The sequence below is a fragment of the Mobula birostris genome, chromosome 28 (genome assembly GCF_030028105.1).
Source record: "Mobula birostris isolate sMobBir1 chromosome 28, sMobBir1.hap1, whole genome shotgun sequence".
Lineage (NCBI taxonomy): Eukaryota > Metazoa > Chordata > Chondrichthyes > Myliobatiformes > Myliobatidae > Mobula > Mobula birostris.
The window spans coordinates 34538883-34565138 of record NC_092397.1 but is presented as its reverse complement, the minus strand read 5'-3'; the positions used below and the strand labels follow the sequence as shown (position 1 = coordinate 34565138).

At 44.4% G+C, this 26256-nt stretch overlaps 1 protein-coding gene and 3 non-coding genes across 4 annotated transcripts in view; 2 read left to right on the top strand and 2 right to left on the bottom strand.

Moving 5' to 3' along the window:
* LOC140189004 (uncharacterized) overlaps positions 1-26256 on the bottom strand; it is a 580675-nt gene that overhangs the window by 519609 nt on the left and 34810 nt on the right. The window lies entirely within an intron of this gene.
* On the bottom strand, positions 8361-8432 carry trnaa-ugc (transfer RNA alanine (anticodon UGC)). The gene has a single exon. It is a non-coding gene; the product is annotated as a tRNA-Ala (tRNA).
* Positions 15035-15106, top strand: trnam-cau (transfer RNA methionine (anticodon CAU)). The gene has a single exon. It is a non-coding gene; the product is annotated as a tRNA-Met (tRNA).
* Positions 15235-15308, top strand: trnan-guu (transfer RNA asparagine (anticodon GUU)). Its single transcript has one exon. It is a non-coding gene; the product is annotated as a tRNA-Asn (tRNA).

Below are 26256 nucleotides of genomic sequence, written 5' to 3'. Positions count from 1 at the left end.
TCCTCAGCTGTCACCTCCCAGTTTTCAATCTCCCCTTTCCCCAACATATCAACCCTCCTTCCTCACCTGTCACCTCCCAGTTTTCAATCTCCCCTTTCCCCAACATGTCTACCCTCCTTCCTTAACTGTCACCTCCCAGTTTTCAATCTCCCCTTTCCCCAACATATCTACCCTCCTTCCTCACCTGTCACCTCCCAGTTTTCAATCTCCCCTTTCCCCATCATATCTACACTCCTTCCTCACCTGTCACCTCCCAGTTTTCAATACTCCCCTTTCCCCATCATATCTACCCTCCTTCCTCGCCTGGCTTCACCTATCACTTTGTAGCGTGAACCCCTTCTCTTCCCCGACTTTCTTATTCTGGCTTCTTCCCACTTCCTTTCCAGTACTGATGAAGGAACATGATTTTTTTATTCCTCTCCATAGATGCTGACTGACCTGCTGAGATGCCCCAGTGTTTTGTATGCGTTACTCTGATGCTTGTGCCAAAAATACCCATCATTGATCGCCGCCCACCTGGTTTTTGATTCCTTCCCCCCCCCCCCCCACTTTCATTGCCATAGACTGCTGTCCTGGGCATTCCCCACAGTTCTGTTGTTCATATAACATAGAAACAAAAGTCCCGATGATAACAGTCACAGTCACTCACTTGGTCTCACCAGATCCGCGGCCCACTTTGTCTGAAACTGAAAAGTACCTTATTTTCTCTTTCCCAGTGGTGACGAATGGGGCTCCGCCTGAAACATTATCTGTTTCCCTTTGTACTAATGTGACCGACCCGTGAACTTCGCAGCGGAGCAGCAAGTCGCCGCTTTAATTAACTTGCACGTTGATGTGAACAAGAAGCGAAACGTCCCGGCTCCTGGGTTCACAAAACGACCCGGAGAGTCGCAGTGAGATCAGTGAGGCAGTACCAGCGACCGGCCACTGGAGGGAACCGAGGGTCCGGGTGCTGTGCAGCAGCGCAGAACACTTCAGAGTTCAAAGTAAATTCAGTGTCAAAGCACAAATATGCTACCATTAGATGCATTTTCTCGAGAGGTTTCACAGTAAGTGCAAAGAAACAAAATATAATCAATGAAAGAGTGCACACAAGACGGACAATCAATGCAGAAAACATACAGACTGCGAAAATACAAAAACGTAAAATAATAATCAAATAAAGTTAACTAATGGAGAAGCAACCCTCCATGGAAAACATCCCCATGATCTGAGCAGACAGGGTGTGAAGGAAACGTGGAGCGCTTGGGTCAGAGTTGGGGACATCTTCCCAGAAACAGAGGGGTTCGTTGTGGTATTACAGGGCCAGGTGTTTAACACAAAAATGTTACAAATCCATAATAAAAGCCCAACAAATTAAAGTCGATAATTGCAGAAAATGACAAGAGACACCAGAAACAATCCAACACATTACAGGATGGAGCAGCAGTTTAACTCAATCTGATTACTTACACAGGGGCAGTCAATTGGCAAACATCATTCACCAAAACCATGCTTTAAAATTCAAACTCATAAAAGACACCATACCTTACTATAAGTACAAACTTGTTCTAGATTAGGGTCAGAGTCGTACAATTATTTTATGACTGATCCATTACAGGACAATCCATAATAACCGTCTGCATATATAATATTACTGGATTAAAAGGTAATAACAACGTACATAATCGATATAGCCATTGCAAACACACATAACCTACAACAATTAACAAGTGAAAAGCACCAGAACTATACTGAATTGAAAGAAGAAACTGAAAGACGATCGAGCAATTAACAGGGTATATATTGTCGCAATGGTAATATCAACAACTATCATCTCAAAGTCACTACACAATAGCATTAAACAGTTAGGCCAGCAAAGCAATATTTCTGTAAATCTGCTGAAAACCACTATACTATACACCAGTAGAATGGCCCGAAGTCCGCGGTTATTGAGGAATGAGTGTGCTTCAGCACCCCCGTACTTCAGGCTAGCGTGAGCTGAGAAAGTAATAATAATAACAACAAAGCAAAAATGTCTCTAGCACGAAATGTCCAGTTTGAAAGTGAGTTGTGGAAGCAGTCAGTGTTGGTGTGAGTGAAGTTCAGTGAATTGATCCTTCTGGTTCAAGTGGCGATAACATCAATTTAAACATGAAATACATTGGTGCCCTGTAAGAGTTTCTGTTGGTTTGATCGTCCATGTACAATATATTAAGTTTATGTCAACATGAATGTAATCAAGACAGGTCGTGGTAGTGTTCTGTTCTCTATATGTGGGTTTTTAATGACTGTATTAGGAACACACGGAGCGTACAGCGAAGGCCACTGGATCAACAGCGTCCCTGAATAGACTGGAACCACCAGCATTTCGGACACAGTGCCGAACACGCTGACCGATTGCATCGTAGAGCCCACCTGAATAAAAGCGGAACACATGGGCACTTCTTGGTTTTGGAGGCGGCGAACACAGATCGGTGTTTCGACTGGCTTTTTACAATCTGCATCCGTGAGAGGAATCAAGGCATCAAAACCGATATAAACACGTAGTCGGCAGATTTCGAACCTGCGCGGGGAAACCCCAATGGATTTCTAGTCCATCGCCTTAACGACTCGGCCACGACTACAAGTTCTTCACAGCTGGATTCAAATCCCGGAGTCAGATAAACAGGGTTGATCCTGAACTAAAAGCGGGGATTGCTGGAAATATTCAGCAGATCTGTTAGCGGCTGTGAAGAGAGAAACCGAATTCACGTTCAGCTCAATGACCTTTCACCAGGAAATCAGTCACTGAATTGGATGGAGTCTCAGTCAGAGCAGAGCAGGATCGGAAGATGTAGAATCCTTCTGCTGGGATTAAGAAACTCCTCGGCTAAGAAGACCCTGATGAGAGTATTTTATAGGCTTTCGGATTGTAGCCACGGATCTGGTCTACAATTTACAGCGGGAGACAGAAAAAAATATGTAAGAAAGGTCAGATTACGTCAGAGGGAGTATTTCAAAAAGCATATAGATGGAAAATCAAGTTGATGAATGCATGGAATGCCTCCGAGATATCTGTTTGATTGAGCCTACTGGGGAATAAACAATTCAGCACTGGGTGTTGTGTTGTGTATTTCTTGGACTACGTTGTTTTTAAGTTGCCTCTAACTTGACTGCAGTCTGGACAGCTGTTGTGAACAAGCCAAGGTAGATAATCCATCAATGGATTAAACACACAGTAGTAATTAAAGCACGCTGCTGTTCAGAAGCGATTGGTGTTGGAATTCTGCTAATGAGTGGCCTCAGAATGGTCGAAGGCTCCACTGAAGGTTGCATGTAGGACGAAGTGTGTAAAGGAAATGAGGCTAATGTATGTTGGTATTTGCTTGGTGTGGTGAATAATACTCATCGCATTGATACTTCAAGCATATCTGACAAGAAGGGAACTCTAAGTTGCAAAGCTTTTTTTTGGTTTTTAATGTTTTAAAGATGTTATTAAACTATGGGCTCTGTTATCCAAGACTATTAAATATTATGTGGGTTTAGCTAATGACGTTTTGCAGAATCCATCCCTTTTGGAATAAAGTTTGGAACTGAGGTTTAAATGGATATGTTTTACTTCCCATGTTATTATTGCTTTGCTCTTTGTTCTGATGGTTACACAAGGTATTTCGCCCGGTGTTTTTTTTAAGGCTAATTTTAATAACTTCAGTGTTTGAAAAGCACATGCCATTCTAAAATTTCTTTTTGTTGATTTCGTTTAATTTCTTATAGCTATGTTGTATTTTAAAATTATTAATTCCTGTTAAATTCCTTGATATATGGTATGAAATTAGTTACGTTATCATGATTCTTCACGCTTTTGTTATGACATTATCTTTAAATCCTTATCGGTATTTTTTGATATAGTCATGAATTCTGCTGTTCCTTTTGTGCTATATTCACTGAGACATAAAGAGTAATGTGATCCCCACAATTTTCCGTGGATGGAAAAGGAGGAGATGTTGGCCAAGGAAGATTTCAAAATGTAACATAACATAGAACTCGAATGGCTCAAGGACAGTGGAAGCAGACAGAACAAGTGTCTTTGTACCAGCCGTGCATTTGGAAGTGAATATGTAATTTTGTGGAACCGTTTTACATCTTCCATTTTATGAGGTGAAAATTTTCGTATTTTAAAGTAAACACAACGTTGCTTCAGGTAAATTGCGGGTTAAGAAATCTTTTCCAAATTAGAAGTTATTGTGAAGTGTTTTTGATATAATATAACATGCAAATGTGTGAATGTTGGGGTCAATCTCTGCCTGGAGTGATTGAAACTGTCACAATGGCGGGGGGCGGGGGGGTGGCGTAGATGGTGGACCCAACAGGAAGACACAGACACTGAAGTACAAGGAACAGGACTTGACTAGGGCAGGGACGTGACAGGATGCAAACGAGCACGAACGAGAACACAGACTTGGGTTAGGACATGGACAAGACAGGGAACCCGGGCAAGGAACTATGCACTAGGAGCCTGGCCTTGGGCTCCGAGCCAGAGACTGGACAAAGCGCCAGAACCTGAGTCTGGACTAGGGCTCGGGCCCTAGAACCAGGCAAGGACAGGACATAACTACAGGACAGGACGTGGCTGGGGTCTAGAGTCTTGGGGCTTCAGGCTGGGGTCTTGGACTTGGCTCTTGAGGCCTGCAGGCTGGGGTCTTGGCTCTTGGTTCTTGAGGCCTGCAGAGGCTGATAACTCGAAGGCTGAAACTCGGAGACAGACTGTGAACTGTACATAAACATAGAGCCGGGATTTATACTTCGAAAAGCCGGGACTCATCTTTAACACGACACAAACATGAGACAGGACAGTACATAGACAGAGAGCCAGGACTTATCCTTAGACAAGCCAGAACTCAACTTCATCTGCACACCAAGGTGGGACAGGTCCATCTGTCGGGTAACGGCAGAACGGCCGGACTTACCCAACAGAGGCAAAGACAAGACAAGACAGGACCCCATGCAGGGCAACGGCAGAACTGCCTGACTTACCCCACGGAGGCGTGGACAAAACAAGACAGATCTCCCCGCAGGCAACGGAAGAAACGGCCTGACTTACCCCCACAGAGGCAAGGACAAGAAGAGATAAACACCAAAGAACTACAGAAAGTTCCACCTCTGCATCGGGGTTCCTCCGAGTCACAGTTCGGCCAGCAACCTCAGCTGGCTACGGAAACAACCGGATCCGTACCTAGCTCGGAGTGGCTGGTAGCCACTCAGCCGGCCCTGGAAACAGCCGAATCCATACCACAAAGACAGCTCCGACTACCGACAGCAAGGCTCCATGAAGAGATGGTTCTCCAACGCGGCCTAAAGATGGGAAGTGGCCGCTCTAACCTTCCACAGGCAGGTTGCTCCCAGGGAATCATGACAAGACAAACCAGCAGCCCGCACTCAACCCCAAGGCTACTAAAATTCCAAGCCACAAGATGGGAAACAGGTGCCTATGATTAACTCAATCGAAACAAGGGACAGTTGGAAGACCGGGAGTCCTGAGTCCACGACTGGACTGTGAACCGGAATGCAGACTTCACGGACCGGATCATGACACAAATTGGTTCCTGAAGGGAACAAAGAGCCATAAATTATCGATTGACGCTTGCTGAGAAGAGGGCAATAAATGGATGCTGACCTGGAGCAGAGTCAACAAACAGGAGAATTCAAACCAATCAGATGGCCTACAGTCAATGACACTGGAATGGGATAACTGAACTGGAAAATATGAATATAAAAGTGGAAACTTCGAATGTGCTAGCAGCAATAACTCTTTCTAGAAACCCACCATCGCAAGGAAGAACTCCCAAGTCGGTGACTGAGAGAAGAAAGGATGGATCACTTGGCCAACTGAGATGCCCTAGTTTGGTGACATAGATGAGAAAATTAGTCTGAGTGAGTATTAGTATAGCGGGAACAGCAGAATTCCTGTTCTAAGTTGTTGGCCCGGTGTCGACACAGTTACGTTGTTGTTTATGCAGAGACAATGAAGTGCGAGTTTTGATTACTGTATTTACAGAGTGAATTTCCTAACATAGTTCGATAGGACTATCGATGGACAGGAACAAAAATACTCTTCCAGATGCACTTCAAAAATTCCATTTCTTATCTTGCACAAAAAATGATCTGGTTAATTTTGGAGAAGTTGAAATGTCTGATTGCTGTAACCCTATCTACAAAATGACATTTCTCTGTGATTTGCCAGCAGATCTGCTCCTCAGAATTTTACCAGCTATGGAGAGAATTACAGTATAATCCCAGCAATGTGGTTGTTGGTGGTTATTTTATTTATTCCTAAACTCAACTCATACTTACATTTTCATCGGCTTTTCTAAAGAACATGGACAATCAGAATTTTCTTTCCCATTTGCTGATGCGTGAGGCCGGCGCCATTTGCAGGAATAAAACCTGCTGCAGAGTGAGGATTGATCCGACAGAGAGCGGCTCGGGATCTGGTGGAATCACATGGAGCATGGGAGCTGCTTCACTCCTCGAAACTCCCGCAACATGGAGCGACAGTGGTATAGGGATGAGCACAGCTGCCTTTCAGGCAGCTCACCCGGGTTCGATTCCCGGCGATCGCCGTGAGTTGTACCTGTTTCTCAGCACTTGTCACATAAACGCATCGGTCTGGAATCACTCAGCCACATCACTTCCTTCTTTATGAAATGACATTTCTGCCCGTCGTTCTTCTGCCATTTTAGACCAGTTTTTCTCTTTCCTATTTGTCTTACCGTCATCGTGTATTGGTGTCGCCCTATCAGAGATGTCCCCCGTTTCACTTCCCACCCATCGTCTCACCTTCTTTGACACAGAAAACTATCTTCTTCTCTCATCATTTCTAATTAAGTGTCACGATCAAAAAGGTTGATCCCGTTTCATCACTCACAAATGTTTCTTGAGGTGATGAGAGTTTCCAGTATTTTCTGTTCAATCTGTTCAATACTAGACACAGCTTCATGCAGCGGAGAACCAGATGTGTTGGACAAACGCTGAGCACAACAGCAATTGTCGTTTTACCCGCGAAGTTCTCAACAAATCTCAGAAAGTGATGAAGTGAGTGGACGGAAATTTCAGTTAGAAGTACAAGTTTTTCTTTTTAAGTTAAATGTGTGTTGTGTACACAGGTGACGTGACGGCGTTTTGCGGTAAAAAAAAAATTGTTGAAGAATAGCAGACGGTGGTTTCGATGTGTCGGCCTCTGGATAACGGGCCCAGCACATTCCCGCTGCGCTATTCTGCTGATAGGTAAATATCTCTGTTCCTCTCCTGTCTTTCTATTTGTTAATTTTGACGCTTTCCCCCGATTATCTATTGTTTTGTTTGTTGGATTATATTCCCTGTCTAATTTCCCTCGTGTCTCTCTCACGCTTTTACCTTCCTCCCCGTCCTCCTTTCCCTGTTCATCACTTCCTGCCCCATCCGGTTATTATCCGGTCTCTGTACTCCGATCCAGCCGGATATCTCGACCCGACATTTCAGCAACGGATCTGATTTTCATTATCATTCTGGCCCTATTCCTACGGCCCTGCAGTCAGACACGCTGGTTATCTCCCTCTGTGTCTCCTTGCCTTCCTTCTCTCTGTCAGCGGGCTGTTATTTAGGCTATAAACACAGGTGCTGGAAATCCCAAGCACAGAATGCCGGAGCAAATCACCAGGTCAGACAGCATCTCTGGGGAGCAGTAAGCAGTCGGTGTTTCCTGTGGAGATGCCGCCTGGCCCGCTGAATTTCTCCTCCATTTGTGGATGCTATTTCGGTCAGTCTCCGACATAACGAGCTGCGACCGCAGTCTGAGGTGCAGCGGAGAATACACCCACACTCCAGGATTTATTTTGTCCAATCCCGAGTCTCGTTCACCTCCCAATCCGTCCATATGATCGAATGAAGATCAGAATTCCGTCAGTTTTCAATAGTCCGCAAATCACTGGGTCTGAATGTGAAAGTGAGCTGCTGTCAGCAGTCCTCTCTCTCCTCTGTAGAGTCCTGCCGTCGGATGTCCTGCGATTCTCGTACCAGACGGTTTAGCAAGTGGTTAGAGCTCGCTCAATGATGCTCCTGTGAAATAAAAACAGATTGAAGAGGGGTTGGGGAAGTATCACTGAAGCCAGGAAGTGGACACACCGGTGCTCTTTCTTGCTGTTCTTTGTGGCGTTCAGAGCGCTGGTTTGGTGGTCCACTCTCTCTCTCTCTCTCTCTCTCTCTGGAGGAGCCGTTTATTTGCAGTAATGAGCGGTCCCCTGGCCTAATGAATCATCTCTTTAGTCTTGTCCACGTTGAGACTCAACGCATCATTGTGCTGACTGCAAACCTGACGATTGGGTTTGCGTTTTGCAATGTTCAAAATTCAATGCTCATCAGCGTGGAGATGCCGGGGATCGAACCCGGGACCTCATACATGCAAAGCATGCGCTCTTCCACTGAGCTACATCCCCACTTAAAATGCAGAAGTGTTCAGGTCCAAACCTTCCTGCATATCACAATTGAGCAGTGCGACACAGATAGTGTCTGATGGCCACAGTCATTCGGCGCCGAGTCTGCTGCACCATCCAGTGCGATCATACTTAATCCTTGTTCAGTTCTCTTCTTAAACACCATGATAATTTTTGTGGAATGAAACCAATTAGACTCCAGCAGAATGATCACGAAAAAGGAAACACGTACCACATTCTGAAGGATAATTTCAATATCGCTGTTCTGTCTATTGAATGGTTTCCTTGTGAAAAAAGATGGACGCTTGACCTCACAATCTACCTGTTATGACACTTCACCTTATTGTTTACCAGCACTGTGCTTTCTCTGTCGCTGTTGTACTTTATTCTGCATTTTATTATTGATTTACCTTGTTCTCTCTCAAGGAACTGTGTAATGATATGATGTCTATGAATAGTATGAAAGAGAAGCTTTTGTCACATATTGTATCTAGGTACGGCAGCAGAAAGGGAGCACGGACACAGAACACGGACACTAAACACGTGGACACAAAGAGACAGTTCCGAACTCAACGATAGATAGTTTCTTCTCTTGGCGTGGCAATGCTCCACTCTCACTCCAGCGGTTGAACTTGATGGGGATACTGACGAGGATGCAGGCGAAGGTTTCAGGCAGGAAGGGAACGGAACAGTCCAGCAAACAATCCCTGGTTTGCAGAGGTATTTATGTGCCAGACCGAAATGAGAATCGCCCCTGCTATTTCTGCACTAACCTTCAACAAGGACAAAGGGATACCTTACGAGGCCATGAAGTATTTACACCCCAATTTGCCCCCTCTTTTGCAATCAGAGTAATGCCCATAACCTCACTAATGTTTTACCTTAGTTATATAGGTCGTGCGTCCGTTTCCTGAGAAAATTAAAGTAAAACAATATTCTTTTAAGTTCTCCCTAATCTCCTTTGGTTCCATTTACAGATGACCACGCTGACCATCGTGAAGGCCAATGTTGTTTCCTCGCTATCCTTTTGCTCTTAATATATCTGTAGAATCCCTTGGGATTCTCCTTCCAGTTGTCTGCCAAAGCAAACTTATACTTTCCTTTCCTCTCCTAATTTTCCCTTTAAGTGTTGTTTGCATTCTTTGCATGATTAAAGCATCATGCGTCCCTCGTCCCTGGTCTATCAAGGTGCACACTCGTGTCCCAGTCTATCGAAGAGGGCGAAATCCTCAAAACTGTCAAAATATGTAAGCACATCATTCTCATTCCACCGCTGGCTATTGATGTCACTTTCTGCAGAAAGAAGGAGCAGGTCGTTGTTCTCCATGGCCAGAGACACCGTATCTGTATCTGTATCACACAACCGAGTTAATCATGGGGCGATACATTCCAAAGTCTTTTGAACAATTTTGTCCCGCGTATCCACCTATTCCTCGCCTCGGCGCCCCAGTCACTTTGTGTCGTCCCGTCGCCTCCCATAACTGAACAGGCTGACGCGCTTGGGAAGCGGATTCATCTGTGCCGGATGGACTTCATTGCAGAGATATGAAAGAGGTAGCTGAACAGATGGTGCATCTTTTCAAGAATCACTAGATTCAGAAATGTTTCCGGAAAGTGGAAAATTGAAACTCTCTCTCCACCTTTCGAAGAATGGAAGGGGGCAACAACCATATGGCCTGATTTCAGTGTTTAACATGATGTTGGAGTCCATTATTAAGCATTATTTTACAAATAAATTATTTTCTTGTCAACTGATTTTTCAATAAGGAGAAAATTCAGACATTAGGTACAAATGAAGTTAGGTGTCCTTGTGCAGGATTCCCCAAATGCTGACTTGCAGCTTGAGTTGGGAGTGAGGAGGTAAATACAATGTTCGCATTCAATTTGAGAGGACACAGGTACAGTGTAATCTCATTTTAGAAAGGCAGAGACGAGTCACGATCACGTGATGCGTGGATTTATTCAAGAGGTAACAAGTAGGCATGGTGCAGGATTTATCAGTAAATTTGAGTATGTTTCACAAAACAGGCAGGTCAAAAACATTTGTACACATTAGTCTCTGTACAGTGTGAGAGTGTGGGTTTCATTTCGTACCTGTCAATCTCTGGTGTAGGTGAGACTGGGGGTTCATTCTGTACCTGTCAGTCTCTGGTGCAAATGAGACTGAGGGTTCATTCTGTACCTGTCAGTCTCTGGTACAGTGTGAGAGTGTGGGATTCATTCTGTATCAGTCAGTCTCTGGTACATTGTGAGAGTGTGGAGTTCATTTTGAACCCGTCAGTCTCTGGTATAGTGTGGGAGTGTGGGGTTCATTCTGTACCTGTCAGTCTCTGGTACAATGTGAGAGTATGGGCTTCACTCTGTACCTCTCACTGTCTGGTACAGTGTTAGAGTGTGGGGTTCATTCTGTACCTGTCAGTCTCTGGTACAGTGTGAGTGTGTGGGATTCATTCTGTACCTGTCAGTCTCTGGTACAGTGTGAGTGTGTGGGGTTCATTCTGTACCTGTCAGTCTCTGGTACAGTGTGAGAGTGTGGGGTTCATTCTGTACCTGTCAGTCTCTGGTACAGTGTGAGAGTGTGGGCTTCATTCTGTATCCATCAGTCTCTGGCACAAACTGAGAGCGTGGGGGTTCAATCTGTAACTGTCAGTTTCTGGTATAGTGCAGAGGTTCAGTGCACAGCTTACCTCGAAGTAATGTTAATTCAGTTTCATTACTGCAGTTGATAAATTTGTTTAAATCTTCTTTGTACAATTGGACACAATGATCCGCATGAATACAGTATCTCAGAATCAATGCTATCAGTCAATAACAGCATCAGACACAGGAGCAGTGTTATGTGACTGGGCCCATGGAGTCTGCTCCTCCATTCGATCGTGGCTGATTTATTATCCCTCCCAACCCTATTCTCCTGCCGTCTTTCCATAATGTGTGACACTCTTAATATTTAAGAACTTACCTCCGTCCGCTTTAAATAGACCCAGTAACTTTACCACCAGAGCCGTCCGTTTTTAATGTACAAATTACTTGGCTTCCTCAGCAATGAATGCCACAGATTCCTGTCTTCCATTTCCGTAGATAATGCATTCCGTTCGGTGCAGTCCTCTGCTACAATCCTGTTCCAGAGAATAAAGCTGTGGGTCTACGCCAATCTTTTCACCTCCTGCCCAACAGTGTGAAACAGCATCCGCATCTCACCAAATGGATTCATCTCCCTAAGGTACAAAGTTGAAAGATTAAACGAAATTTATTACCGAAGTATATACTCGTAACCACATGAGCATCCACTGTAAATACAATGAAACACAATAGAATCAATGAAAGACCGCACTCAAGAAAGACAGCAAACGAGCAATGTGCAAAAGACTATAAACTATGCAAATACAATAAAGAACAAACGAAATATTAATAATAAATAAATAATCAATAAATGTCGAGAACATGAACAGACTTGAAACTGAGTATATGGGTTGTTGGTACAGTTCAGTGCTGGGTAAATGAAGCTATCCATTCTTCTTCAGGAGTCTGATGGTTGCGGGTTGATGGACCTGTTGATGTGTTACCTCCTTCCTGATGGAGCTGTGTGAAGAGAGTATGACCTGCATGGCCGCGGCCCTCTATTCCGTGTAGATGCGCTCAGCGGTGGGGAGGGGCATAACTGTGCTGGACTGGACTCTATCCATTACGCTTTCTGGGCTTTTCCGTACAAGGACACTGGCGGTTCCATGTCAGGTCCTCTTGCCACCAGTCAATATAATCTCCACCACACATCTGTTGAAGTCTGTCAAGTGTTTAGATGACATGTAGAGCACTGCCGTGCCTTCTTTGTAACAGGAGGTATGTGCCGGGCCCAGGAGAGAGAATCTGAAATGATAACACTGAGGAAGTTATATTTTCCCCTTCATCCTTCCCTCGCTGCTGCTCCCTCGTCCCTCACCATCCGCACTGCGCTCTCACTTGGCTTTTGGCATAGATTCCCTTCTCACTTCTTTCATTTAATTTCGTGAGCTGAGTTTGTCAACTAACTCCTATAACGCTGCTTCAGTGACAGCTCAACTACCTAAAAAAAATTCCACTGCTTCTTACGTTGTTGTCTTCCGCAGCACCGTCTCTTCAAAGGCATAACACGCTGCCAGGAGGTTATGACCGTCGCGTATTTATTGATGTCCGCATGCAACGAATATTTAGACAGGTCCTCTGAGGTATTTCCAGACCTGTTTTATTTTATATCCCTCTGTTTTGTCACATTTAGACTTTCAGTTTTCCAGCGTAAATGTGCGTGTGTGTGTGTGTGTGTGTGTGTGTGTGTGCGCGCGCGCGCGCCTCTGGTGTGTGTCTGTGTGTGTATGTTTGTCTCTGTGTGTGTTGTTTGTGTGGGTGTGAGATTCACCAGCAGATATAATTTCAATTTAATATTTGGGAACTCATTCCCAGACCAGAGAAACAACTCATATCAAGAGTCTGCCTCTGGGAGGGAAAGGGTCAGTTTCGTAAATCAAAAAAAAGTACTTTAATTACATTTTCTGTGGCTGGTATTGGTACGTGTTAATAGCTTTTATTGAATTAATCAATCCGAATTTTATTTTTACAACATAAGAACATTTCTCAGAATATCTACTTAAAAAGCAGAGAAGATGGCTGCACGACGCAGCACGCAGTGGCCACTCCGGAATGAATATCTGTAATCTGTCAAGTAAGGTGCCGTGCACAATCCTGATTTGATGGAGGCGGACGTGAGAAACACAGAGGAACATCTGGTGAAACTTCTGACATGTCTGTTTCGCTGCCGCTCGACTGTGCGATCCAGAATCTCCAGAGGGGAAGGCCCCAAATCCTCAGCGTTGCCTGTTGCTTGGCGGCTGGGGCCAGGGTCGAAGCTCTCGGCAGAGATGGTGCCCGGTGCTCGGTGTCGGAGGCTCGAAGTTTTTGGACGGACTCAGAATCGGCTGTAATCGAATGCTTCCAGGATGCTGCATCGGCAAGCTTGCGGCGCTGGAGGTTCATGGCAGGTAGAGATTTTCATCCTTCTACCATCTGCGTGAGATGATGGGGCTATCGGGACTCTGAGACATTTTTTTTAACAGTGCCCATGGCCTGCTCTGTATCAAATTACGGTATTGCTTTGCACTGTTGTAACTATACATGTATGTTATAATTATGCGTCTTTTTGTCAGTTTTGGTCTTGGTCTGTCTTGTATTTCTGTGATATCATACTGGAGGAACATTGCATCATTTCTTAATGCAGGCATTACTAAATGACAATAAACGAGGACGGAGTATCCTCATAATCTAATCTAATCAAAGATTTGGGGAGATGTTATGAGGAAGCAGATTCAGCGGTTTGCCAAGTGAGATAGAAGACACGGATCAACACACACAAAATGCTGGAGGAACAGGCAGCATCTATGGAAAAGAGAACAGTCGACGTTTCAGGCCGATATCCTTCAGCAGGACTGGAGCGATAAAAAGATGAGTGGTAGAATTAAAATGTAGGGAAAGGAAAGGATGAAGCCAAGTGAGTGCTGAAACCGGGAGGGGCTGGGCGGAGCAAACAGTTGGGAAGTTGTTTTACGGAAGAGATACAGGACTGGAAAAGAGGGAGTCTGATAGGAGAGGACAGAAGGCCATGGAAGAAAGGAAACGGAGGAGGAGCACCAGGGGAGGCGATGGACAGGCAAGGAACTCAACCCCCGGCATCTCCAGGTTGGTGACTGTGAATTAAAAAAAATCGGTGGGAAATCCCAGATGTTGAAATTCCGAGCAACACACACAAAATGCTGGAGTAACTCAGCAGGCCAGGGGATAAGCAACTGCCTGCCTGTCTTCACACCGTCCCACGTGGAGAGTTAAAACCCGACCCTTACTGTTTCAGTTACAAAGCTGTGGTGGTGAAATGGAAAACCCGCCCCGCATGGCAGGGAGGTGCGAAGCATCAGCGATACTCCACATCTCCCCATCTGTCACTCACTGGTCCGGCCGTGATGGTCTGAACATGACACCAACAGGTAATCCCGGTGGAGGAGTTGCTGCGTTTGAGGTGAGTGCTTGCAGTACATCAACGTCGCGAGTTCCGCTCACAAGGTGAACTGCGGGTTCAACACTGAAGCAACTCCGACATTCATTCAATCATCAGGACAGGATTAGGAAGTTAATGGCACCTCGTCTGAAAACGTCCTATTTATTAAAAATGAGCTTACCAGTGGGATGAATTGTCTGTCTAGACAATTAAGTGAAGTAAAACACATTTCGCGGGTGAAATATCGGGAACGAGGTGCAAGACGGGATAGAACACAAAAGGCACGGAGATAATAACCGGGTGGGCCAGAAAGTGGGGAAACAAGAAAGAAAGGTGGAGAAAAAGAGAAAGAGGAAAAACAGGGAATGAACAAAAGAAATGAAGTACGTTTGAGTTTGTATACGAGAAAGAGACGGAACGGACCCAGACATATACTGGCACGGACCCAGACCATGACATGTACAGACACAGGCATATACAGACAGAGAACCAGACCGAGACATTTACAGACACAGGCATAAACACATACATACATTCACACAAAACATCGCGCAACATTCACAGTTCTACAATTCTTAATAATCCCTGTAGCAGAGTGGCGCAGCGGAAGCGTGCTGGGCCCATAACCCAGAGGTCGATGGATCGAAACCATCCTCTGCTATATTCTCTGTTGGCGGCAGCAGATATTAATCCTCATGTTTTGAAACACCAATGTGTCACATCATACATCTAGAGAGGAAACCGCATTTCAATTGAAATTCTTCATTTATTCGTACTTGTTTAATTCTTGTCTCTGTGGCGCAATCGGTGAGCGCGTTCGGCTGTTAACCGAAAGGTTGGTGGTTCGAGCCCACCCAGGGACGCTAGTGTTCCGGTATTTTTTTCTCTCTCTTGTAACCGAGAAAATGTTCAGCAGCATCTATGGAATAAAGTACACAGTCGGTGTTTCAGGCCGAAACCCTTCTTCAAGGTCATGAAGCAGCCTAGCCTACTGAGTTCCTCCAGCCTTTTGTGTGTGTTGCTTGGATTTCCAGCATCTGCTGCACATTTTCTCGTTTGTGATTCGACTAGTGCACGACGAAATCTCTTCCATGGAATTGGATTGGATTGAATTGACTTTAGTAATTACGTCCTTCACATACATGAGGAGTAAAAATATTTACGTTACGTCTCCGTTTAAATGTGCAATGTGCAATTTATAGTAAATATGTAATAGATATTACTATATTTATTACAGTCAATATGACAGAAATACGATTCTATCAGCTTGAATTAATCAGTCTGATGGCCTGGTGGAAGAAGCCGTCCCGGAGCCTGTTGGTCCTGGCTTTTATGCTGCGGTACTGTTTCCCGGATGGTAGCAGCAGAAACAGTTTGAGATTCGGGTCACTCGGATCCTCAACAATCCTTCGGACCATTTTTACAAACCTGTCTCTGTAAATGTCCTGAATAGAGGGAGGTTCACATCTACAGATGCGCTGGGCTGTCCGCACCACTCTCTGCAGAGTCCTGCGATTGAGGGAAGTACAGTTCCCATACCAGGCAGTGATGCAGCCAGTCACGGTGCTCTCAATTCTGTGCCTGTAGAAAGTCCTTAGGATTTGGGGACCCATACCAAATTTCTTCAACCGTCTGGGGTGAAAGAGACGCTGCTGTGCCTTTTTCACCACGCAGCCGGTATTTACAGACTTCGTGAGATCCTCGCTGATGTGTATGCCGGGGAACTTTCACCCTCTCAACGCCAGATCCATTGATGTTAATGGGGCTGCGTACTCTGAAGGAGTTTGAATCTTCCCTTCGACGGGAGTTAGTGAAACCCTCTCTCACTGCTCCCCCTCTGTGATCTCAGCTCTTGTTTTTCTGCTGTGTTTCATTACCAGCTGGGAAACTCTGCGCTGTCCGGAGGCCGGCGCTCGCTACTGCTGCCGCAACGGGCTCAGGGGGAATTGAATCTGTTCTACGAGTTTCAGTCACATACGGTACCGAAATACAGTTAAAAGCTTCTCATTCTCACTGTTCAGAGAGATCAAACGATTACACACTGTATTGGGAGAGAACAAGGTGAAGCAATAACAAAATGCAGAATAAAGTGTAACAGCGACAGAGAAAGCACGGCGCAGGTAAATAATAAGGTGCAGCTTCGTACCGAGGTGGATTGTGAGGTCAAACGTCCATCCTACCTTATGGGAAACCATTCAATAGACACAACAGTGGGACTAAAACTATCCCTGAGACTGTGACGCGTGCTTTCAAGCTTTTGTACTTTCTGCCGGATGAAAGAGGGAACGAGAGAATATCTGGGGCAGGTCATGTCTTTGGTCAGGAAAATGTATGTTCGATTTGACCAGAAAGTGTGTGTTTCCTACAGCGGAGTCCGTGGAACTAATGGAATTCCCGGGTCTAATGCTGTATTTCTCATTCAGTTTGGGGTCCTCGATCATCCTACATGAGGGACCACCACCATCGTACATGAGGAATTCATCAGATCCATTAGAGTGAAATTCACTCAGAACAAATTGCTCAGGAATTAGAGTTCTGCGTTCATGGCGCTTGGCGAGGGCTTTTTTTTAGCCTGAAAGTGTACAACCTGCAATGGCCGGGAATGGAAACCGTGTCAACTGCTTGGGAAGCAGCTATGCTCAACACTATATCACCATCTCCCCATGATGCAAACCAGATTCGGTTACTGAATGGTCTCTGGTGCTATCAGATTCTGTTACTCGATTATCAGTGTCTGAGCTGTTTTCTGAAGGATCGTTCCCCACTCTGTTGCAGTTCCTATTCAGACCAGTGGATGTCGCGACGTTCCGACAGACCGGAGAAACACAGCACCTGGGATCCGACTGAAGGGAGAATCGACCCGAGAGGTTCGAAGGGCTACAAATGGTTTCCTGCTTCACGTATCAGTAAAAGGGAAACAAATCCTGATTATAAATATCCGTTCAAACAACACGCAGTTAGACGTTAATGGGATCCCCTCCTTTGCCCAGTCTTTAAACACAGTAAGTGACTGAATCGCTAATGAATCCTGAGACCCGTCCAGTCACAAAGTGAGGAGCGGATGGGTAAAATGCACCAGCTCTACACTCAGCAAACAAACATCAGAGTGACTCTCTGAGTTCTCCTACACACTGACATCCGTGTGATAGGTTCCATACTCTTGTTTATTCCTCGCTAGTTCAATGGTTAGTATCCCCGCTTGTCACGCGGGAGACCAAGGTTAATTTCGCCAACGAGGAGACCGTTTTCCTGCTTCAAATGAAGACGGGATTATAATATGGGACAATCTAGTGTGCAAATAGCCCAAAAATGGAGTGTTTCCCGAGAACAAGAGACATTCATCATTTTGTTTTCACTTTTCCCTCACGACGTCTGTATCTCAAGGCCGTTTGACGTTACACTCAATGACCGAATCCGTCACTCCGAAACATTATACAGAGACTGCTGCCGTGAGATATGAACTCCCGCACTTTCCCAGCACTCGTGCCGACTCTCTCAGTTTGTCTGGTTGACCGTGTGGAGAAGACAGGCAAAGGAACAGCTGAAACACTTTGGAGAGAACGATGCCATGGAATGTGTAACGCCGGGTTTAAAGCCACCCTGCCCCTCCCGCAACTCTGGACCCTCTGAACAGACATTCAGAAAATGAATTTGGGGGCGGGGAGAAGGTGGGATTGAGTTTGTGACGTCATTACAACACGTGAGCATTCGTTTCGTTGCTCCGCCCCTAGACCTGATTGACAGCAAAGTACCTGAAAACGGTGCGAGTTGCTGATTGGCTCAGTAGCGTTGGTGGCGCTGGCTGTGAATGTGCGGGGATGATGGGAAATAAAGTAAGTTCAGGTTGGGGGTGGGGGGCGAAGAGTGTCTGGAAAAGGATCCGGAAATAAAGAGTCCGGGTGAGTGCGGTAAGAGGTTGGAATGAAGTTGGATCTAGATATGCAAAACGGAAAAAGGAAAACAATATTGCAATCATTTCAAGAGATTTGAGAGGATACTAAAAAAAGGAAAGAAGACTTCGAGGTACTGTTTAAATTTTACCCGAAACAGATTTATTTTACCAATCCCATTAAATTAACTGCAGCAATACACAAAATGCTGGAGGAATTCAACAGCATCTATAGAAAAGAGTTCAATCGACATTTCAGACCGAGACCATTCATCAGTCCTCAGTTCCTCCGGCATTTCATTTGTGTAGCTTGGATTTCCAGCATCTGCACGTTTTCTCATTTGAAATTAACTAAATTTGATAACTATTTTAGGGAATATAGATTGTGCTCACACCTTTAGGGGAGGTGATGTGCTAATCGTTAAGATAAGAAACTGTGAGAAGGCATTACATTTGAAGACTTTATTTGGTTAAAAAAGGATGGTATCTGTGTTGCCTAATGAAAATACAGGTATCGGGGTGTTAGGACAGGTGTTCTGGTGGAGATTTCGATAAAGAGATTAAGAATGTAAATAGATTACAAGTGCAAACACGAGGATATCTGCAGATACTGCAAATTCAAGCAACACACACACAAAAGTGCTGGTGAACGCAGCAGGTCAGGCAGCGTCTATAGAAAGAGTTGCAGTCGACGTTTCGGACCGAGACCCTTCGTCAGGACTCGCCCGAAACGTTGACTGTACCCCTTCCTATAGATGCTGCCTGGCCTGCTGCGTTCACCAGCATTTTTTGTGTGTGTTGCAGAGATTACAAGTAGTTTGAAATGGAGAAAACATGGACAGTTTAACTGCATTGATATATTTTGATGAGGTGAAGCTTTCAAGTAAAGTTAGTCTGGGGTATGTTAGTTATAATGCACGAGCGCATATTCCACCTCCGCTTAGATGTCACAATGTCAGAGATTTGGGCATGTTGTGGCAGTACCTCCTGGGAAACTAAGGTGTAGTTAGTGTTGTGGGAAACTTAATATGAAGATTGTGAAGGTGTAAAGTTTGACTGGTGTAATTGTAGAGGAGAACATAGTGCAGTCTAGTCATAGTCATACTTAATTGATCCCGAGGGAAATTGGTTTTCATTACAGTTGCACCATAAATAATAGTAATAGAACCATAAATAGTTTAATAGTAATATGTAAATTATGCCAGTAAGTTATGAAATAAGTCCAGGACCAGCCTATTGGCTCAGGGTGTCTGACCCTCCATGGGAGGAGTTGTAAAGTTTGATGGCCACAGGCAGGAATGACTTCCTATGATGCTCAGTGTTGCATCTCAGTGGAATGAGTCTCTGGCTGAATGTACTCCTGTGCCCACCCAGTACATTATGTAGTGGATGGGAGACATTGTCCAAGATGGCATGCAACTTAGGCAGCATCCTCCTTTCAGACACCACCGTGAGAGAGTCCAGTTCCATCCCCACAACATCACTGGTGTTACAAATGAGTTTGTTGATTCTGTTGGTGTCTGCTACACTCAGCCTGCTGCCCCAGCACACAACAGCAAACATGATAGCACTGGCCACCACAGACTTGTAGAACATCCTCAGCATCGTCTGGCAGATGTTAAATGACTTCAGTCTTCTCAGGAAATAGAGATGGCTCTGTCCCTTCTTGTAGACAGCCTCAGTGTTCTTTGACCAGTCCAGTTTATTGTCAATTCGTATCCCTAGGTATTTGTAATCCTCCACCATGTCCACACTGACCCCCTGGATGGAAACAGGGGTCACCGGTACCTTAGCTCTCCTCAGGTCTACCACCAGCTCCTTTGTCTTTTTCACATTAAGCTGCAGATAATTCAGCTCACACCATGTTACAAGGATGTGAAGTACAGTACTTAAGAAAGCAGCTGGTTGAACAGGTTAAAGTACAGTTAGGTGTGTCTTAAACAGAGGCCTTGCAACACAGTTAAACCAAATGTTGATCAAGTATAACCAGTCAGATAGAATATGAAGTCAGCGGCTATGTGTCACATCACAGGTCCATTAATAAAGATACTTTACTAGTCAATGAAATGAAGTTTGTGATGTTTATAAAAGATGTGGTGAATTGTGCTGTTCAGTCATCCAGACATACTGAGAAAATTAAAATGATTGTGAAAGCTGCTGCAAGGTATCTAGGTATAACTGGTGTTATGTGGGAAACTGTAAAAGAAGCTCTGATGGATGGGGTATCTGTATTTCAGTCTCTTTGTGCAGGTACAGAATGGGATTAAGAATATTGCAGTGGAATGAGAGAAATTCGATGGTCAAGACATTAGGAAGTTTATTTTTGATTCATCAAATTGGCCCAATATGAAAATGGGCTGTTACCGCATTTCCTTTACAGGACATTATATTGCAGTATGGCATGATAGGTTAGGTGATAGAGGGGGTGGTGTTGCACGTTTAATATGGGAAGGGGCAGGACACAGAGTTGTGGATGTGAATGAAGTGTATGAGGTGTTTGTAGCAGAGGCATTTGATTCAACAGGTAGGGGTACTAAAGTGGTAAAACTCTTGTGGAGAGCTTTTGATTGATTTGTTGGAAAGCATATGTCACTCTAGATCGCTAAGGGTTGTATGGTGTGGGGATTTTTGTGCACAGTTCACTGTGGGGTCATTCATGGAACTGTTTGATTGTAGAAGAATGTTTAGGTATTTCCAATCTTGTGTGATTTAATGATGGGAGGGGTATGAAATGTAATGTTTCTAATCATCTGAAAACTGCTGTAAATTTAACTCCAGTTGCAAACATTCTGGCTGGAGTGACTGAATGAGATGTTATGAGTGAGGAGACAATGGGGAGTGATTACTTTCCTATATTTATAAGCTTAGGTTTGGAGTTATATAGGGGGCAGGAGACTGTTTTTAGGAAGTGGAATTTTGATGAAGCAAACTGGGAGAATGTTGAGGATGATATGGGTTTCTGCAATGAATGGTGATGTCACATTATTCATCAAACTGCGGTGGAAGTGATGCCTGTTAAAAATGACATTAATAGGAGGAAGACTGCACCTTGGTGGATGGGGGAGTGTGCAGAGGGAATTAGGGAGAGAAATAAGGTGTTTGGGAGAGTTGAGAATTATCATTCTCTGAGTGACCTTATTAAGTATGAAAGGGTACAAGCTGTGGTGAGGAAAGTGGTGAAGGTTGTGAAAGAGGTTTACTGGAGGTCATCTTGTGATAGTATTGGACAGGATACTAAACTTGGAGGTGTTTGGGGAATGATTCAGAAAATCGGGGTGGAGTTCATCGGGTTAATAACATTCCAGTATTGATTAAAGAAGGTGATTGTAAGAACATAGAACAGTACAGCACAGTACGGGCCCTTCGGCCCACAATGTTGTGCCGACCTTCAAACCCTGCCTCCCATATAAGCCCCCACCTTAAATTCCTCCATATACCTGTCTAGTAGTCCCTTAAACTTCACTAGTGTATCTGCCTCCACCACTGACTCAGGCAGTGCATTCCACGCACCAACCACTCTCTGAGTAAAAAACCTTCCTCTAATATCCCCCTTGAACTTCCCACCCCTTACCTTAAAGCCATGTCCTCTTGTATTGAGCAGTGGTGCCCTGGGGAAGAGGCGCTGGCTATCCACTCAATCTATTCCTCTGATTATCTTGTACACCTCTATCATGTCTCCTCTCATCCTCCTTCTCTCCAAAGAGTAAAGCCCTAGCTCCCTTAATCTCTGATCATAATGCATACTCTCTAAACCAGGCAGCATCCTGGTAAATCTCCTCTGTACCCTTTCCAATGCTTCCACATCCTTCCTATAGTGAGGCAACCAGAACTGGACACAGTACTCCAAGTGTGGCCTAACCAGTGTTATATAGAGCTGCATCATTACATCGTGACTCTTAAACTCTATCCCTGGACTTATGAAAGTTAACACCCCATATGCTTTCTTAACTACCCTATCCACCTGTGAGGCAACTTTCAGGGAATCTGTGGACACGTACCCCCAGATCCCTCTGCTCTTCCATGCTACCAAGCATGCTGGCATTTACTTTGTACTCTGCCTTGGAGTTTGTCCTTCCAAAGTGTACCACCTCAGACTTCTCTGGGTTGAACTCCATCTGCCACTTCTCAGCCCACTTCTGCATCCTACCAATGTCTCTCTGCAAACTTTGACAATCCTCTACACTATCTACTACACCACCAACATTTGTGTCATCTGCAAACTTGCCAACCCACCCTTCTATCCCCACATCCAGGTCGTCAATAAAAATCAGGAAAAGTAGAGGTCCCAGAACAGATCCTTGTGGGACACCACTAGTCACAATCCTCCAATCTGAATGTACGCCCTCTACTGAAATAGAGAAGGTTGAGTTACTGGCTTGGTCATTTGCTGCATGTCACAATCAAGATAATTTAAATGAAGAGCCTAAATGATGTCAAGATGAGGATTTAAGTGAATACACTGATGTGTTGAAAGCCAGCTGTAACAATGATAGTGTTAGTTATGTAGAGTTTATTTGTGTGAATGTAAGAAAGCTATTAACAGTGCAAGTCAGATGGCTGTAGGAAAGGATGATATATGTTAGTGTATGTTTAAGCATATAGCTTACAACTCTTGAGATAATATTAACAAATTGGAATCATATTTGGAGTTTGGACCATATTTCCTCCTTATAGAAAATGATAGTACCTGTTCCGAAACCTGGAAATCCCCACAGGATCCTTCTAATTATAGACCAATATCATTAACATCCCATCTCATTTCGGTAAACTTACAGAACATATGGTAATAGAGTTGTTGAATTATATTTTGGAAAAGAGAGGTGATGGAGCATTTTATCAGCGTGGATTTTGGAACTGTACAATGACATTGGATTCAGTTTTATGTTTGGAAGATGATATTGGGAAAGCACTTGTAAATAAAGAAGTTGTAATTGCAGTATTTTTGTATTGAAAAAACATATGATATGTTATGAAAGGATTAAATTATAGAAATGTGGAGTGAGAAGAAGGCTACATATTTTTTTCTGAGTTTTTTATTTGTATGCTCCAGGCAGTTAAGGATACGTAAGGTATATTTGGGATTCTATATGGTGGAGAATGGGACCCTATAAGACAGTATTTGTAGCCCTTTATTGTTTAATATTATGATTAGTGATATTTTTTCTGAGATAGGTACTGGGGTGGGGAAATGACCTTTTGCAGATGATGCAGATTTATGGATCAGAGGTATAAAATCCAATCCAATTGTATATAGAATGTGATTAGTGATTAATAAGGTCAAACAGTGGGAATATAGACAGGGTTTAAAGCTTTCAGTAGCTAAAATACATTTTGTGTTTCACAAAGATGATCAATAGACCTCTTTATTGATCCATATCTTCCTCAATAGCAATTGATTTGAAATTATATGGTCAAACTCTTGAATAAGTGTCAGTGGTAAGATTTTATGGCATGTGGCTGGATTATAAGCCGACATGGAAGCACCATATCAGTAAAATAATTGATAAATGTAAAGGAGCACCGAATATTCTTGGGTGTCTGTGTACGTATTCTTGGGGCACTATCGGCCCATCACTGTGACTCTGTAAATAATTGATAAATGTAAAGGAACACTGAATATCCCTGGGTGTCTGTGTGGGTATTCTTGGGGAGCTATCGGCCCATCACTGTGACTCTGACGGGGAACCAATGCTACCAGAAATCTACCGAGCTGCTCATCCGCAAACTTCCCTTCCAGCATCTGGTGCAGAAGATCAGGCAGGACTTCAAAACCGATCTATGCTTCCAGAGCTCGACCATCAAAGGCCTGTAGGAGATTAACGAGGCTTACCTGGTCGGGCTCTTTGCACCATCCACACCAAGCGAGTCACCCTTGTGCCCAAAGATATTCAGTTGGCTCGCGGCATCGCCAGAAGCGAGCCTCAGCCTGGCCTCGGCAGCAAACACAACAAAATGCTCTTTTAAGAGCCACTAACCTGGAAGAGGAAAGGGCTGTCGCTTTCTCTTCATTACACTGTTGTGTTCACACACATTATCCCTCTGATCTCCCCCGTGGGAGTTTTGGGGTTGTTTGATGGGAAATCCCAATTCTCACACCAACTGATCTATTTGTTTTGGTCTCAGCTCATTTCATCAACACATCAATGTCACACTTTAGCCAAAGATGACCATCCACACCAGCAATAACCCCATCATCTCACAGTCAGTGTGAACTTACTGCTCACGATTCCTACATCCACTCCCAAATCACTCAGTTATATCACAAACAGCAAAGGTCACAGAACAGATCCATGTGGAACAACACTTGTCACCAGCATCTGATCACAAAACTACTCTCTGCCATCACTCTGTCTCCTATTGCAAAGCTAATTCTGGATCCAATTTGCCAAATGGCCTGACTGAGGCCCATATGAACCGTATCAATAAACTTCGTCGGTGACGGCAGACCTGGGTGAGGACGGTCAGGACCCAAGTGCTGGAGTATCAGAGACTAAAATCCAGACACGATAGGAGATGGAAACAACGACGGGGTTCCAAACCAGTCTGTGTCTGGAGGGAAGAGCACTTTGAGTAACTCCTTTGCTCCAAATTGGAGAAAAATAGGTAAATAGAAGAGAAGTAAAAAATTACAATAGAAACTGCAGATTCTGCAGTCTGAAGCAAAAGCAGAAAACAGGAAACTCCAGACCTGCCAGTTCACCACTTGTACTAGGAGAACATTTGGGGCTGTAGCAAAGCAGGAAATTATTGCCAACTTACAAAACCATCAGCCAAAGTTAACAGACTCTGGTGAAAGAGATTCTATGTTTAACAAATACATTTGAGTGTTTGAAGCTGTAACACCAACTGTGGACAACGAGTCCCAGGAATGCACTGAACCAAGATGTCCAGGACACGTTTGATAAGCCGCTCCATCACAGGGAGTTGGGGAAAATGAGAGCTGACCGTGATTTCTGAACTTGCTGATCACAAACACTGATGGGAACTGAGTTGTGAAGAGCGGTGAGGAGTCTACAAAGGGGTAGATACAGGTGACGTGATTGGACACAGGTCTGACAACTGGGATATTGTAGGGGAGGGAGAGTGTGAACTTGTACCTGACCCTCTGGCTAAAGAAATGTCTTCTTATCTCTTTTCTGAAGAGACATCCTTCTACTCTGAGTGTGTGCCATCTGGTGCTGGACGAACCCACTACAGGAAACATCCACTCCACGTTCACTCAAGTGGTTATAATGTCACTCTCTTCTCATTCTTATGAACTTCAGCAAGTACAGGCCCAGAGCCATCAAATGCACCTAATATGTTAACCTTTTCATTCCCGGGGTCATTCTCGTCAACCTGCTCTGGACCCTCTCTGATGCAAGCACATCATTCCTTGGATAAAGGGCCCAGCATTGCTCACAATACTCCTTGCGGACTGACAAATGTCAGCATGGACAAGCGGGCCCCTATTTTCACATTTCTGTGAGAAAAGTAACTAATTTTCATTCTTATATTTTGCTGATTTTAATGTAATCTTCTTTCTCAGTTGTAATTTCTATTTCCCTTCACGATGAAGACTTTGCATTCAAAGTCAACAACATCTCCTCCGCAATCACCGTCAGCACTGGTGCACCACAAGGTTGTGCTTGGCCCACGACTCTACTCACTTTATACCTGTGATTGTGTGGCTAAGTACAACCCCGATGACATATTTAAGTTTGCAGATGACACCACTGTTGTTGGGTGAATCAAAGGTGGTGACAAATTTGCCCTCAGGAGGGAGATGTGTGATCTGGTTGAATGGTGCCACAACGACAACCTCTCACTCAATATCAGCAGATCACTGACCACAGGGGCAGGAAACCGGACGTCCACGGATCAGTCATCAGCAGGGGACTGGAGGTGGAGACAGTCAGTAACATTAAATTTCTGAGCATTAT